We start from the raw sequence: 13,607 nt of genomic DNA, 5'->3' as shown, positions 1-13,607 counted from the left end.
TTTCGCTGTGCCGCCGGCCCGCCGCCCTTCCTTCTATTTATTCACCTTTAGCCGCCGCCGGCCGCCGCATAACCATGTGAGCGCGTGTTTAGTTCCCACCTCAAATTTTTAAAAAATACATCGAATCTTATGATACGTGTATGGAGTATTAAATATAGACGAAAAAAAACTAATTACACAGTTTGGTTAGAAATTGCGAGACGAACGTTTTAAGCCTAATTAGTTCATAATTAAACACTATTTAACAAATAAAAACGAAAGTACTGCAGTATTTCAAATTCCTAAATTCAGGGAACTAAACACGCTGTGATCTAAAAAGTTTTCAGGCTTCTTTGGTCTCGGCCCGGCCCGGTCGCGAATTGCTGTCTACTCTTACCTCCTCCGCCGCCGGCGTACGGTTGCAGACAGAACCGGCACAGCCGCCGAAGATGTCGATCGTGGTGGCGCCGGAGGTCGCGGCCGCTCTCGCGCGCTGCGGCGCGGTCGTCGCCCTCGAGTCCACCATCATCTGCCACGGTCAGCTTGCTCCTGCCTTTTCCATCCGTTTCCCTTTTCATTCGCGTCGCCTCCCTCTTCTGGCTAGCTTGGCGCATCAACGTTCGATTCGATTCCATGGCGTGCACCATTTAATGAATGTCCCTTGACTGCAACATGCTTCACGGGTCCCGTGTAGGTATGCCGTACCCGAAGAATCTCCAGACCGCCATGGAGGTGGTGGCCATCGTCAGGGACAATGGGGCTATCCCTGCCACCATAGCCATCCTAGACGGAGTTCCCCATGTCGGTCAGTTCTCAGCTTCTTCACGTGCTGTTGCTGGATTGCCTTCTTCTCGAATTTTGCTAGTATCCATTTCGTCCTTCCTTCACTCTTTGAATTTGGAGACATATTTCCTTCTTCTCAAGCTAGCACCCAAAACATCATTCTAGCTTTCTTTTTTTAGCAACCATGCATCTGCAAAACCATATTCGCAGTGAGAAGACAACGTTACTATCCAAATTTCTAAGTCAAATTATACTGTAAATTTTACATTCTACCCTTGACACTATTCTTGTGATAATAATAGGCCTTAACAGCGAACAATTGAAGAGACTGGCTATAAGTGGAAGGCAATTTCAGAAGACGGCTAGAAGGGATATTGCCCATGTTGTGAGTGCCCTGTACACTAGAAACTATCCATTCTCAGGTTCCATGCTATCTGCTGTTCTTCTGCTATTTACACAAGAAAAAGGACACTTCACATGATTTATGCCTCAACAATCTGCCTCCTTGCTGACATAGAAGCAATGGAGACCTTTTTCGGCCACTATCTCCAAATCTGGGCGACCTTATGCATACATTTGTACTCCCTTTGTGTTTAACTGTCTTTTTATAGTTAGTCATATACCTATATTTGTTTCTTTCCTTTTTTTTTCTATCTATTTGACAGGTCGCATCTGGTGGCAATGGCGCAACAACAGTTTCGGCCACTATGTTCTTTGCTCACAAGGTGCTGAAAATATCTCTTCTAAAATCATTATACCTGTCTTGTTTATCTTGGCTTGATCTGATATCATTTCCATGTTAGTACCAACCACTCTAAATAAATTAAGCTCTTTCCAAATTCAGGTTGGCATACCGATTTTTGTTACAGGGGGAATAGGAGGTGTGCATAGACATGGTGAACAAAGTAAGCATTTTCTTATTGCGTACTTATTTTGCTGTATGTGTGACACTGGCAGGAAGTTGTTGTATCTTGGCTGCTTATGATTTATCTCTTTCAATCTTGTCTCTCGCACAGCTCTCTGTGACCCCCTAGTTAATGTATGATATTGATGATCTTCCATCAACTGCTGATTGATGGATTTAAACTCTGAAGCTGAAAGTTCATTGAATAAAATTTGTTCTCTTTTTTTTTATTTTTGAAGCACAACATTCAGAATGCACAGTTAAACTAAACTAGCATTTGGGCATGGTCAAGCGACAAACAGTTGTACATTGATCGATGAAGTCACCATTTCGATGCAGCTATGGATGTCTCCTCAGACTTAACTGAACTTGGAAAGACTCCTGTAGCTGTTGTATCGGCAGGTGTGAAGTCCATTTTGGACATACCGCGGACACTTGAATACCTGGTAGTATACTTCTGTTTGCTGTCTTCCATGGATAACTTGGTTTAGTAGAATGAACTTTCATGTAGAATTGTATATTGCTTTCATCTTTAGCTGTTAAGATGTAAAATATGGATAGGATGTACTTGAGGAATGTGTTCAGGTTTTGTTATTGTTATAATGTTATGTGCACATATATGGGTCAAGACGACAACACTTGTGCATATCTGTCTGCGCAAGAGTTATTGAATAGTGAAATAAAGGTGTTGCCTGAATCTCGTCACTTCTCTTTGCATACTGAGCTGGATATGAAAGTAGGAAAGTGTGGGCTGGAAATGAGTTGATGCAAAATTAGATTAATTCATATGCAACTTCTGTCACCAGTACACAAAGGCTTTTTGTTGTAAGATACTGGTATGAAAAGTTGCATATGCATATGAATTAATCTAATTTTCTCACCACTATCTTTTAATTCGAAAAAAGAAGCACCTTTGCTTTGGAACTCACTTTTCCTTGGTTAGCACTTAACTCAATTGAAAGGGAACCAAAACGTAAACTTATTGGTGTTTGTTATTTTAAAGGGACCCATTTGTTCATGTCTATCCTGAATGATCTGAGATCATCTTTTCAGTAGAAGCTCACACAAAAGCTCTTGTGTTGCTTGACAATCGAGTCAATATGTGGTGCTTAATATGAGAGTAATATTGTAGAGTTTCGTTTGTGTTTCAGCAAGATACCGTGCAAGGTACAATGCTTTGCTCATGTTCAGTCGTGTGATCTTATTAGTCTATTGCATGACAGGAAACTCAAGGGGTAACAGTTGCTGCTTACAGATCCAATGAATTTCCCGCATTCTTCACAGAAATTAGTGGATGCCAGGTAATACCTTTTCTTCTGTAAGATAAGATATTTGTCTTGTTGATACTTGGAATATAATTGCCATACCGCTGAAAGAGCCAAATGCTTTCATCTGAACCAACGGTGGCTTAGCATGATTCAATTGCAACTTAAGATTGTTCATAATTCAATGAAGTTGTGGTTTGTACACGGAGTGTAGTGAGGTTCGAAAGAGAAGGTTTGGTAAACTGCTTTATATATCTTTCAGTTTGGACAGTTCGCTAGAGCACAGTCATTGAAAACAGCTAACTTTAAGCTTTCAAGTTCAAGGCATAACCTTTTAAGTCTTTTGAGTTTCACCATCCTTGAATCGCCCTTCCTATTCACATCCTCATTGTTGTTTTCCTTTTACCCAGACTCTGCTATCTGTATCCTGTCCTGTAACTTCTAAACCCTCCCTTGTATCTGGCAGTAAAGGGCGTACCCAGTGCAGAGAGCTCCCGCTCTGTATGGGGTCTGGGGAAGGGTGTCAGTGGCAAGCCTTACCCTCGCCTATGCAATGCGAGGAGACCGCGACTCGAACCCGGGACCTTCCGGTCACAGGCGGTAAGACTCTACCGCTTGCACCAGGCCCGCCCTTCTCCCTTGTATCTGGCAGTGCTCCTTCTTATTTTTACTTTAAGAAAAAACTTTTTACTCTTTGTAATATTTGTTTTTTTCTCCTCCAACTGCATTTGTATTTATAAATGCTTCATGTGTCACATAGTCTATCAGCTAAGTGCTAAGGCAACTAGGCAAGTATGGAGATTTTTATATATGATTTTAGCTTAACAGGATTTTGCGCCACTTCTGTGCCTATGTTAGTCTAAAGGACATTTTCCTCATCTCAGTGTTTGACAACTATGCAATATGGCCTCTTGCAAATAATTCAGTAGAGTACATACTGCTGGTCTTGCAGTAATTTGGCACTATCACAGAATGATTAGATATGCAGTTAGGCCCTGTTGCAAGGGGTGCTTTTCTTGATTCTTATGGACTTTGGAGTTGAAACGTTCCTTGCAATATTCCTGCAATTTCTTTTTCATCCAAGCAGGCTCCAGTAAGTAACTCCTGTTCTGGATATTTATTGACATATACCTTTTTACCAAACGCAGGTGCCATGTCGTGTTGATTCTCCAGAAGAGTGTGCCAAAATAATATGTGAGTAGTAAATTACAACTTTTTTTGCTTTATATCCTTACTCACACTTTTCATGAGACGAACTTTTGGTAGTGACTTGATCCACCGATGAGCTTCTACTCCCTGAGTTATCTTATTTCTTGATTTTTACAGAGATATTAACTGGTATGTAGATAGAATCGTTTCGATATGTAGCACCCTGTTTTAAAATCTACAGCCAGACTACCGGATTAATAAGGTAGCTCCAAATTTGTGCGCTATAAATCCAAAATCAAAAGGCATCACTTAGAATGTTTGGATTCTTCTAATGTGCAAAACTCTATCACATTACAAAGTCCAATTGGCAATCCACACATTGAGTTGTTCAAACTTTTGATGTTGTGCAGTATCTCCTTGTGCTTGCTAGCTTCTGCGCTGATTAGAATCTTGGTTGTCAGTGGTTCTAGAGTTCTTTGTTTGTAAGATTTCTGATTTCATGCAGATGCAAACAAGAACCTACATCTTGGTTCTGGGATTCTTATTGCAGCGCCTATCCCCAAGCAGCATGCAGCTTCAGGAAAATTATAGAGTCTGCAATACAGACAGCTCTAAAGGAGGCAGAGTACAGTCTACATCTGCACTTCTGGTAATGATATAAAAATGATAGCTGATGAACTTTGCCATCTTTTTTCTCAGGGATAAAAGGATAATAGGAAATGCGATCACTCCCTTCATGCTTGAAAGAGTAAAACAACTAACTGGAGGATCTTCCTTGGAAGCTAGTATCCTATGACATTATCTGTATAATAGTTCCATTCGATGGCATATTATTAGGATGGTTGCATAACGTGCACCAAGAATTTTAAGCCTAGTTGCTGTATTCCACAGATATCCAATGCATTTCCAAATTTTTATTGCGCAATACCATATTGGATTTTGTGGGAAACAAAGGTTTACTGGGTATAATTACCATACAAAACCCATATTGGTTGTGTGCCCTTTTAGTTCCATTTATGCAAAGACAGTTCTCCTTAGTGATGTTCAGATATTGCACTTGTTAAGAATAATGCTCTTATTGGTGCGAACATTGCTGTTGCCCTGTCTAATCTTCAGCAAAGAGAAATGAACAGTAAGTTGCAATCACTTTTAGCACTAAATTTACATTTTGCCATATGTAGTGCTTATGATATCACACACATATCATGCTTCTTAATTTACTAGTGTTTTTTGTAACGTCTCTTTCTTTGTCTTGTTTATAAAAAGAAAATAAAATTTAAAAAGAGATATGATTTGTAACTTGTATTAGATGTGGTGTTAAGCTAATCTTTTGGCTCCAATAATGCAAATCAATCTTGGTTCGTGTGGTTATGGCTTGATGAAATGTGAGTGTTTGAATAACAGGAATGGGAAGATCCGCGTTGTAGAGCCACACTCGCGGATGGAGTATTACACGAAGCATGGCAAGCCATTTCCGAGGATGGAAGCTACCTGCGGGTTGGAAACTGGATGTGATTGCGACGTGTCTGAGTCTGACAAGATTTGGCCTTCTGCAATGTGTGGCCTGCGTGATGCTTAGAAAAGAGAGAGAAACTTTAGGAATCGTTCTAGGCACTGCAGCCTCTGGTGCTAACTTTCAATGATGCTTGAAAAACGGAGAGGGAATCAACTACTTGCGTCACTCCCATTCAATAGAAAAGGACTTTCATGGTACCGCTCTAGTACGTTTGCTGCCCTGCTTCTTACGAAAAGCTGACATAAAAAGCTGTGCATGGGACCATAGAGTGATGCCAGACATTGCAGCACTTGAAGAGTGATTCCCGTTTTAGCTGTGGGACCCGATGTTTTTTCCTAGCACCACTCCCACGCTGCAGAAGGCCTTAGGGCATCAGCAGTGTATAGGATTGGCCCTGGTTCTATCCGTTGATTTGATGGCACTTGTTAAAAATGTGGCAATGTATCGAACCAACACAGTGGAGCCCACGACATTAAAAAAACACAGCCCTGTGGGCGTGGTCGGAACAGCAGGAGAGAGAACGGTGGATGGGAGCGGGTTCGATCGATGGGAGCAGGTTCTTCACCGAACCAACGACACAATGTATCGACCCAGCTCCATAAAAGATAGGACCGGTATCGAACCGCACACTGTAGACGCTCTTAGGATGCCTGTCACTTTGGCACTGTAATAAGCTGTACACTATCCATGTACAGTACTAACTACTTAGGGTCTGGTCGGTTGGCCTGGACTGGACCCACGAACCATTCGAGCTTATCAAAATTGTACAAATTAGTGAACTATTCTAACCGGAAATCGTCCAAGGGACCTTAATCTGAAGGAACCGAACTAGCCCTTAGGTATAGTTGGCCAACAGGCCGGGCCGGCACGGCACGCCATGCCTCCCGGGTCGTGCCCTTCGGGTCTCGTGCCTGGCCTTCGGCCCAAGCACGGTCCTACGGGTCGAAATCTGTGTCGATGTGCCAGTCCACATCCCGGTGCTCTTAAAACATCTCAAACTGTTTCTCTCATCCAATATTTCTTTATTTTCATAATCATATTTCACAATTCATTCATATTTCAGTATTTCACATTCACAAGTAATAAACTGATCGCAGATTCTAAATTGTAACAAAAGCCACCAAATGAGACAAGGGAATTAAGATAACTGAGCTGTTTGTGCAATGCTGTCTCATTAAAAACGTTTCTAGGTAAAACTTATCATGGTAAGAAACCCTATAAAAGAAAAAAAAAGGTGCAACATAGCTCTTATTTAAGTCTTAAACCATTGTTCACCAGTATCAATCACACATCACAGATAACATATCACTCTCAAGTCTCACAACTCTCAAGTCTCACACTAAGTACCAGCAGAAACCACTGATGCAGATCTAGATGTGCCAGCCCTAAATGTGCTAGCAGCAGCAGCCCCAGATGCATCTTCATCAAGATAAAGATTATTGAAGGAGTCTTCCAACTCTTGGTTGTCAACAACATGATGTAATATTTTTTCTCCTAACTCCCAATCCTTTATGCAAGCCAGCATCTCCATAGTTTCAGACAATAAGCGTCGTCGCCGCTCTTCAATTATCCCTCCTGTCAAGTTGAAACGTGATTTTGAAGAGATAGTAGAAACAGGAACAAACATAATATCTCTAGCCATTATAGATAGGATAGAATAGGATAGGTTAGTTTGTTGTCACACCACCGGAGAAGTAAGTCGAAGTCATCCTCATATCCAGTGACATTGTCACTATTTAGATAAGCTGTGAGCTCACAACCAGCAACAGAAGCAGATTGAGATGATGATGGATAGATTGTCATTTTGGTAATGGCAAATGTCGGATTGTGATTAATAATAAGTGTGTTAGTCTTGCCTTCCGACAAGACAAGCTTTATTTATTATCACTTTCTGAGAATATGAATGATGTGAGCACTGAGAATGAGAATGCTTTCTCATCTATGAATGCAACAAATAAGCGGAAGAGAGTGCATGATGTATCTTTAAAATTATGGCACTATCGTTTAGGCCATATTTCGAGAGGGGGAATATAACGATTGATTAAGAAATCAATTCTTCCACCTTTAGAATTTTCAGATTTAGAATAATACATAGATTGTATAAAAGGAAAGTACGTTAAGAAAATAAAAAAAGATGCCAAATGAAGCGTAGAAATTTTACAAATAGTTCACACAGATATATGTGGTCCTTTTTCTGTGAAAAGTGTGGATGGTTATGATTCATTTATAACATTCACAGATGATTATTCTCGTTTTGGCTATATTTATCCAATTAAGGAAAGATCAGAAGCGTTGAATAAATTTAAGATATTTAAGGCTAAAATAGAAAATCAACATAACTTAAAGATTAGAAAAAATTATCCGTTGGACATCCAAAGTGATGGTCCTTTGCTGGCGGACACCCACTTTAGAGCTTTTTGCCAGAAGACACTCTGGTTCGGTGAAATTAGGCCACAGGACACCGTGGACTGGTTGCAGCCGGTTGAGGAGAGAGAACATCGGTGAAATGACATTCTTGCCCCTGTCGCTTTCTTCTTCCTCTCGCCGCGCCCGTGATGCCGCCAAGCGGGCCTTGCCTGCCAGCCGCGCTGAGCCGCTGATGCCTCGACCCCATGCGTCAGCGGGAGGCCGTCATCTTCCCCGCTCTGCATCGCGCGGACGCCCGCGCCGCCGTTGATCCGCCCGTGCGCGCACCCTGAGGATGGCCGCGGCCTATAAAGGGTTTGCCCCTAAGCATTGTGCCCCTTTGGAACCCCAGCAGAGCTGCTGTCACCGCCTAGACCCCTAACCCTAGTCGTGCCGCCATAGCCGCCGCCCCAAGCTCGGAGCCGCCGCCGTCGATCTCTGCGGCCACTGTGTCTCCACCGACGAGACCGCCGCTGCGAGCTTCGTCCCGAGGTGAGCTATCCGTTGGTGCCCTTCCCGCCCTCTCCCTCGCTTCCGCGTGCCCACGCGCCCTCGTCGTTGTAGCGCCGCCACCGCTGCTCCGCTCCGCCGCGTGCACTGCCGTCTCCGGCCAGCCTCGGTAGCCGTAAACCCTCGTAGCGAGATCGCAAGACCGAGCCACACCTACCCGTGCCCTCGCCTTGGCCCGCCTTGCGCTGTAGTCCCGCGACGCCGATCTCTGGTGAGCTCACGGCGGTCACCCATGGCGCGTCGCCACGCGCAGCGCCGCTCCGGCGACCCAAACTACGTGGCCGAGTTTGCGAGACCGCGCCCCTGTGCCCTTCGCGCGCCCGGCCGAACCCCTCATCGTCGTCTTCGCCGAACTCTAGCGAGGTGCCACCGCCTCCCATGGCCGTGTCGCAGCAGGGGCAAGAATGTCATTTAACCGATGTTCTCTCTCCTCAACCAGCTATAACCGGTCCGCGGTGTCTTGTGGCCTAATTTCACCAAACCAGAGTGTCTTCTGGCAAAAGCCTTCAAAGTGGGGTGTCCACTAGCAAAGAACCTATCACTTTAGATGTCAACAGTCAATTGTCCCGTATATAAATGTACTCCTAGCAAACTATAGGTAAACGGGAAAAAAATTACATGCGGATGGTCCGTACAGGCTCCTGAACGCCTCGGCTCGCAAGTCGCAACATGTCCACGTGCCGTGATTTGGCTGGACGCCCGCGCCATGCCGGGCTGGGACGGTCCCTACGTAATCTTTTTCCACGTATCAACAGAGATCAACGAGGAGTCTGCCGTATCTGTTTTAACTCGTATTCCTGAAATCACGGCTCCATGTTGTAACTTGTAACTAGCTGACTGCAGTGCTCCGAGCACGAACTAATAATTTTAAGTTTTTTTGAAAGCTCAATTGTAAGTTTATAAGATAACTTTTGTTTTTCTTGGACTCCTGAACTCCTGAAATCACGACTCCATGTTGTGACAGCGCTAATAATTTTCGCACCGTTCGCTTGAACTTATCAGTCTGATTTTCAGCTATGGAACAATGTTTTTTTCTCTCAAAACAAATCAGCTTCAGCCGGTTTATCAACCGTAGAAACTATAAGTCGAACAGTTCATTTAAGTTTCTTCTGAAAGATTAACTTTAAATTTATAAGAAAGGTAAAGACTATTTGTCGGTTATGATACCCCGGGTATCTTAAGACACCGATTAGTTAGCCGCTCAGGCAGCCCATGACGACCAAACTAGCATAAGCCCAGCAACCATGGCCCATGTAAGCCGCGCAAATCTGGGCCAAACACTAAGGCAGGTGGTCGGTCACGACCACACCCTTTCACCACACGCCACACGGCGCCACACGACTTCTCCTCCGTCCCGACCCCTGGGAGGAATGGGGAGGGATCGAGCTCCACCAAGTACGCCTATCCTGACAAAGGACAGGCACACCTGCTCAATCTACCAGGACTGAGGGGACAGTCGTCTCGGAGCAAGCACCATCCCTACGCCACGCCGCAGGCAAGACAGGACCGCCAGGCGGCGACAACAGGTACGGTGAACCACCATCCAAATATGGCCCAACAGGACAGGCGTACGGCCCCACCCACTACGGGATGGAGCCCACGACAATGGCCTCGACTTTCAAGGCCAACCAAGCCAATGAAGGCCACGACCCCAGAGCTTGGGATCGTGGTCATCGTCTCCACGACAAGCAAGACAACCGATGACTCAGGAGCAGCTACCTACTCATGTACGACGCCCCTGGGAGATCAGGAGATGATGACGAAGGCCATGACGAGACCACGCCGTACAGGACGGCTGGCAAACCACCATCATGCCAACAGTGTCGTCACGATTGGCACTGTAGCATCACGCCACCCTATGCCACGACGTGGCACAAGATCATGAAGACAACTACGCTCGGACATATGTTGACACCAAGACAAGACGACCTTTCTTGCAAGCCAAGATAGCTAGTTTCTCCTCCCTCAGGCTCACGACCGCTCGGTCGGGAGAACCTATCTCTTTGTAAGTGACCTGGCCCTAGACTCTATATAAGAGCAGTCAGGGCACCCTTCTAAGGGGCCGGACTCTCGAGACTTCATTCGGGCAGTCCCTCTCCACTCTCCTACCTCTTTCACTCTTTTTGCATACCCCATTATAAGAACTTCAGAGCATTCAACCGAGGAACACGCACTCGATCTATCTCTGAGACTAGACGTAGGGCTCCGACCTGAACCAGTATAATTTCTTGTGTCTTTGGATGCTACCATCGTCTTCCACGAGCAGTGTGACATACGTATAAATTCACTCATCGGGTGATAAAACACCAACACTATTTAAAGAGGAGTAAGATTGTCTCCAACAGGTGACCCATAAGAGCACACAAACCCAAAATGGGTCTTCGATAGTACTTTATCGTCCTCCAATAGAGTACCTATATAGAAGACCCATTTTGGGTGCCAGGAGAGGCACAACCTAAATCTGAGTATCCTCACTTCTGGAGACCCATTTACAAAAATGCTTCTCTTTTGGATCTTGTTCTTGGAGAAGAACAAAAATAGGTATTTGAAAGGATCAAGATGCCCAAGAGGGGGGTGAATTGGGCTAATTCTAAATTTTTTTGCAATAATTAAATCCAACGGTTAGCCCAATTAACCCCTTGTGCCTAGAAAGTGTTTCTAATGTTCTATCGCACAAAACGTCTTGCAACCTAAGTTCCAATTCTACTCTAGCATGGCAATTCTATGAATGTAAAGACAAGTATTGAATTGCTCAAAGTAAATGCTTAAAGTAAATGCTCAAAGTAAAGAGAGGAGGAACGCAGAAATGTTTTGCCGAGGTATCGGAGAGTCGCCACTCCCCACTAGTCCTCGTTGGAGCACCCGCGCAAGGGTGTAGCTCCCTCTTGATCTGCGCAAGGATCAAGTGCTCTCTATGGGTTGATTCTTTGACACTCTGTCGTGGTGAATCACCCACAACCGCTCACAACTTGAGTTGGGTCATCCACAAGCTCCGTCGGATGATCACCAAGCTCCCAATCACCACCAAGCCATCTAGGTGATGGCGATCACCAAGAGTAACAAGCACGAACTCTCACTTGACCACAACAAGCCTAATGAGAAGGGTGGATGCACACTTTGCTACTCTTGATCTCACTAATGAGGGCTCTCTTTAGGATTCTCAAATCTCAATCATCTCACTAGGACCTTGCTCTTCTTGGCACTCTCAAAGGTGTTTCTCAGCTGTTGAAATGAGCAAAAGTACCCCCACACACGAATAGAGGAAGTATTTATAACATGGATTGAAAAACAAACCGTTATGTGCCTCTGCGGGGTGACCGGATGCTCCGGTCATGTTGACCAAAAGCGCCAGTCAGTTCACCCTGAATTACAGTGATCAAATAATGACCGAACGCTGGACAGCATCTGTTCAGCACTGACCGGACACGTCCGGTCATGATTTTCCCTCTCTGGAACCTTACTGGAGTCGACCGGACGCTGGCCCTCAGCATCCGATCACTTCACCTCTCAGCGTCCGGTCACTTCCAGACGACTTCACCTTGATCAAATGAACTGACCAGACTCTGCGCCAACGTTCGATCACACCGAAGCCAGTGTCCGATCAGTATTTGACCCTCCATTCACTTCTAACTTTTAAACGTACATGAATGAAGTTTGCTCCAATGGATCTAAGGGCTTTTTAGGAGCTACCTAGTGCTAGGTTTAGCAAGTGTGCACCACACCTAACCCACTAGACTCACCTAGTTTAAGTTATCCATCCATACCCCCCTTAATAGTACGGCCAAAGGAAAAATAAAGTCCCAAACTACTCTAAGTGTCTCTTCAACACCAAACGACACTTAGAACTAGTCCATCCTTAACCTTATTATCCATCCTTTGAAAACCGAAACGATTTCCATCGTAGGGGCATGACCACCATGATAGCCCAATCGATCTCTATTACTATGACCTAACTTAATTGCCTCTGCAAAACTCACGTTAGTCATAGTAATCAAGTATTGTCATTAATCACTGAAACCCAACTAGGGGCCCAGATGCTTTCAATCTCCCCCTTTTTGATGATTGATGATAATACCACCTCAAGTATGTGAAAGAGTTGAGGTTTTTAACATGCTTGGTTCATATAAGCTTTTGACAATAAGAACAAAAGAGTTAGGCAAGCTTATATGACCCAAGCCAACATAATGTACTCAAAAGATGTGAAATAAGCATGAGTACAGGTAATAAAGCTCATTTGCATCGGAGTAAAACGTGGAAGCAAAGCAAATGAGCATAGCACAAGTGATATGACATATAAATAATTCAAAGTAGAGAGCACACATATCATATATCACGATCACATAGATAACACTATCACATAGATATAGTTTGATGCATAAAAGTAAACACATGAATGCATACTAGTGTATCACACATAAAACTCCAAATGTAATAGATAATCTACTAGATAAACTAAGCTCCCCCTAGATATGTCGCTCCCCCTAAGACTCACATACTCGATCCCTCTCCTCCTTTGGCATCAAACACCAAAACCTAAGGGTCGATCGGCGGGGCTACAGCGGATGAGTCGGGCACTGAGGTACGAGGAGCAAGCTAGAACTGAGTGCCATCATCATCTGAACCAGAGCTCTGAGCAGTCTGACCCTCTGTAGCTGGAAGCGATGCTGAAGCGGTCTGGGTCGGATCAACAACTAGAACTGCTATAGACTGTGCAGGTATGATGGGAGCAGCCGGCTCTGATGATGCCACTGAGGAAGGGAGCATCTCTGCAGTCCCGGTAATGGGTGCAACTATAGAAGGACCTAGGACATACAAATATGGTGGAGTAGGCTGCCCTTCAATTCACTAAAAGTCACTCCAAGACTCCTGGAGACTGAGGTATCTGGCACTAGTAGCGAGAAAGTCTGAGCCAGTGTGAAGCCTGTCTGAAGAGGCGTGAACTGTGGGCTAACATGGGCGAATCAAACCACTAGGACACCTACTCTATAGGTGAAGCAAACTATGTTGGTGGCTATCCCTGACTCTGAAGCCCACTAGGCTATAAAACTGGAGTCATAGAAGTGGTGGCAGGCTGACCAAGCTAGGGTGAAGGCTG

At 44.6% G+C, this 13,607-nt stretch overlaps 1 pseudogene; it reads left to right on the top strand.

The window, feature by feature from the left end:
- Positions 1 to 336: 336 nt before the first annotated feature.
- On the top strand, positions 337 to 5,928 carry LOC136518418 (pseudouridine-5'-phosphate glycosidase-like; annotated as a pseudogene).
- Positions 5,929 to 13,607: the final 7,679 nt, after the last annotated feature.

This window comes from Miscanthus floridulus, chromosome 17 (genome assembly GCF_019320115.1).
Source record: "Miscanthus floridulus cultivar M001 chromosome 17, ASM1932011v1, whole genome shotgun sequence".
In the NCBI taxonomy this organism is placed as follows: domain Eukaryota; kingdom Viridiplantae; phylum Streptophyta; class Magnoliopsida; order Poales; family Poaceae; genus Miscanthus; species Miscanthus floridulus.
This window is presented reverse-complemented; position numbering and strand designations above follow the sequence as displayed.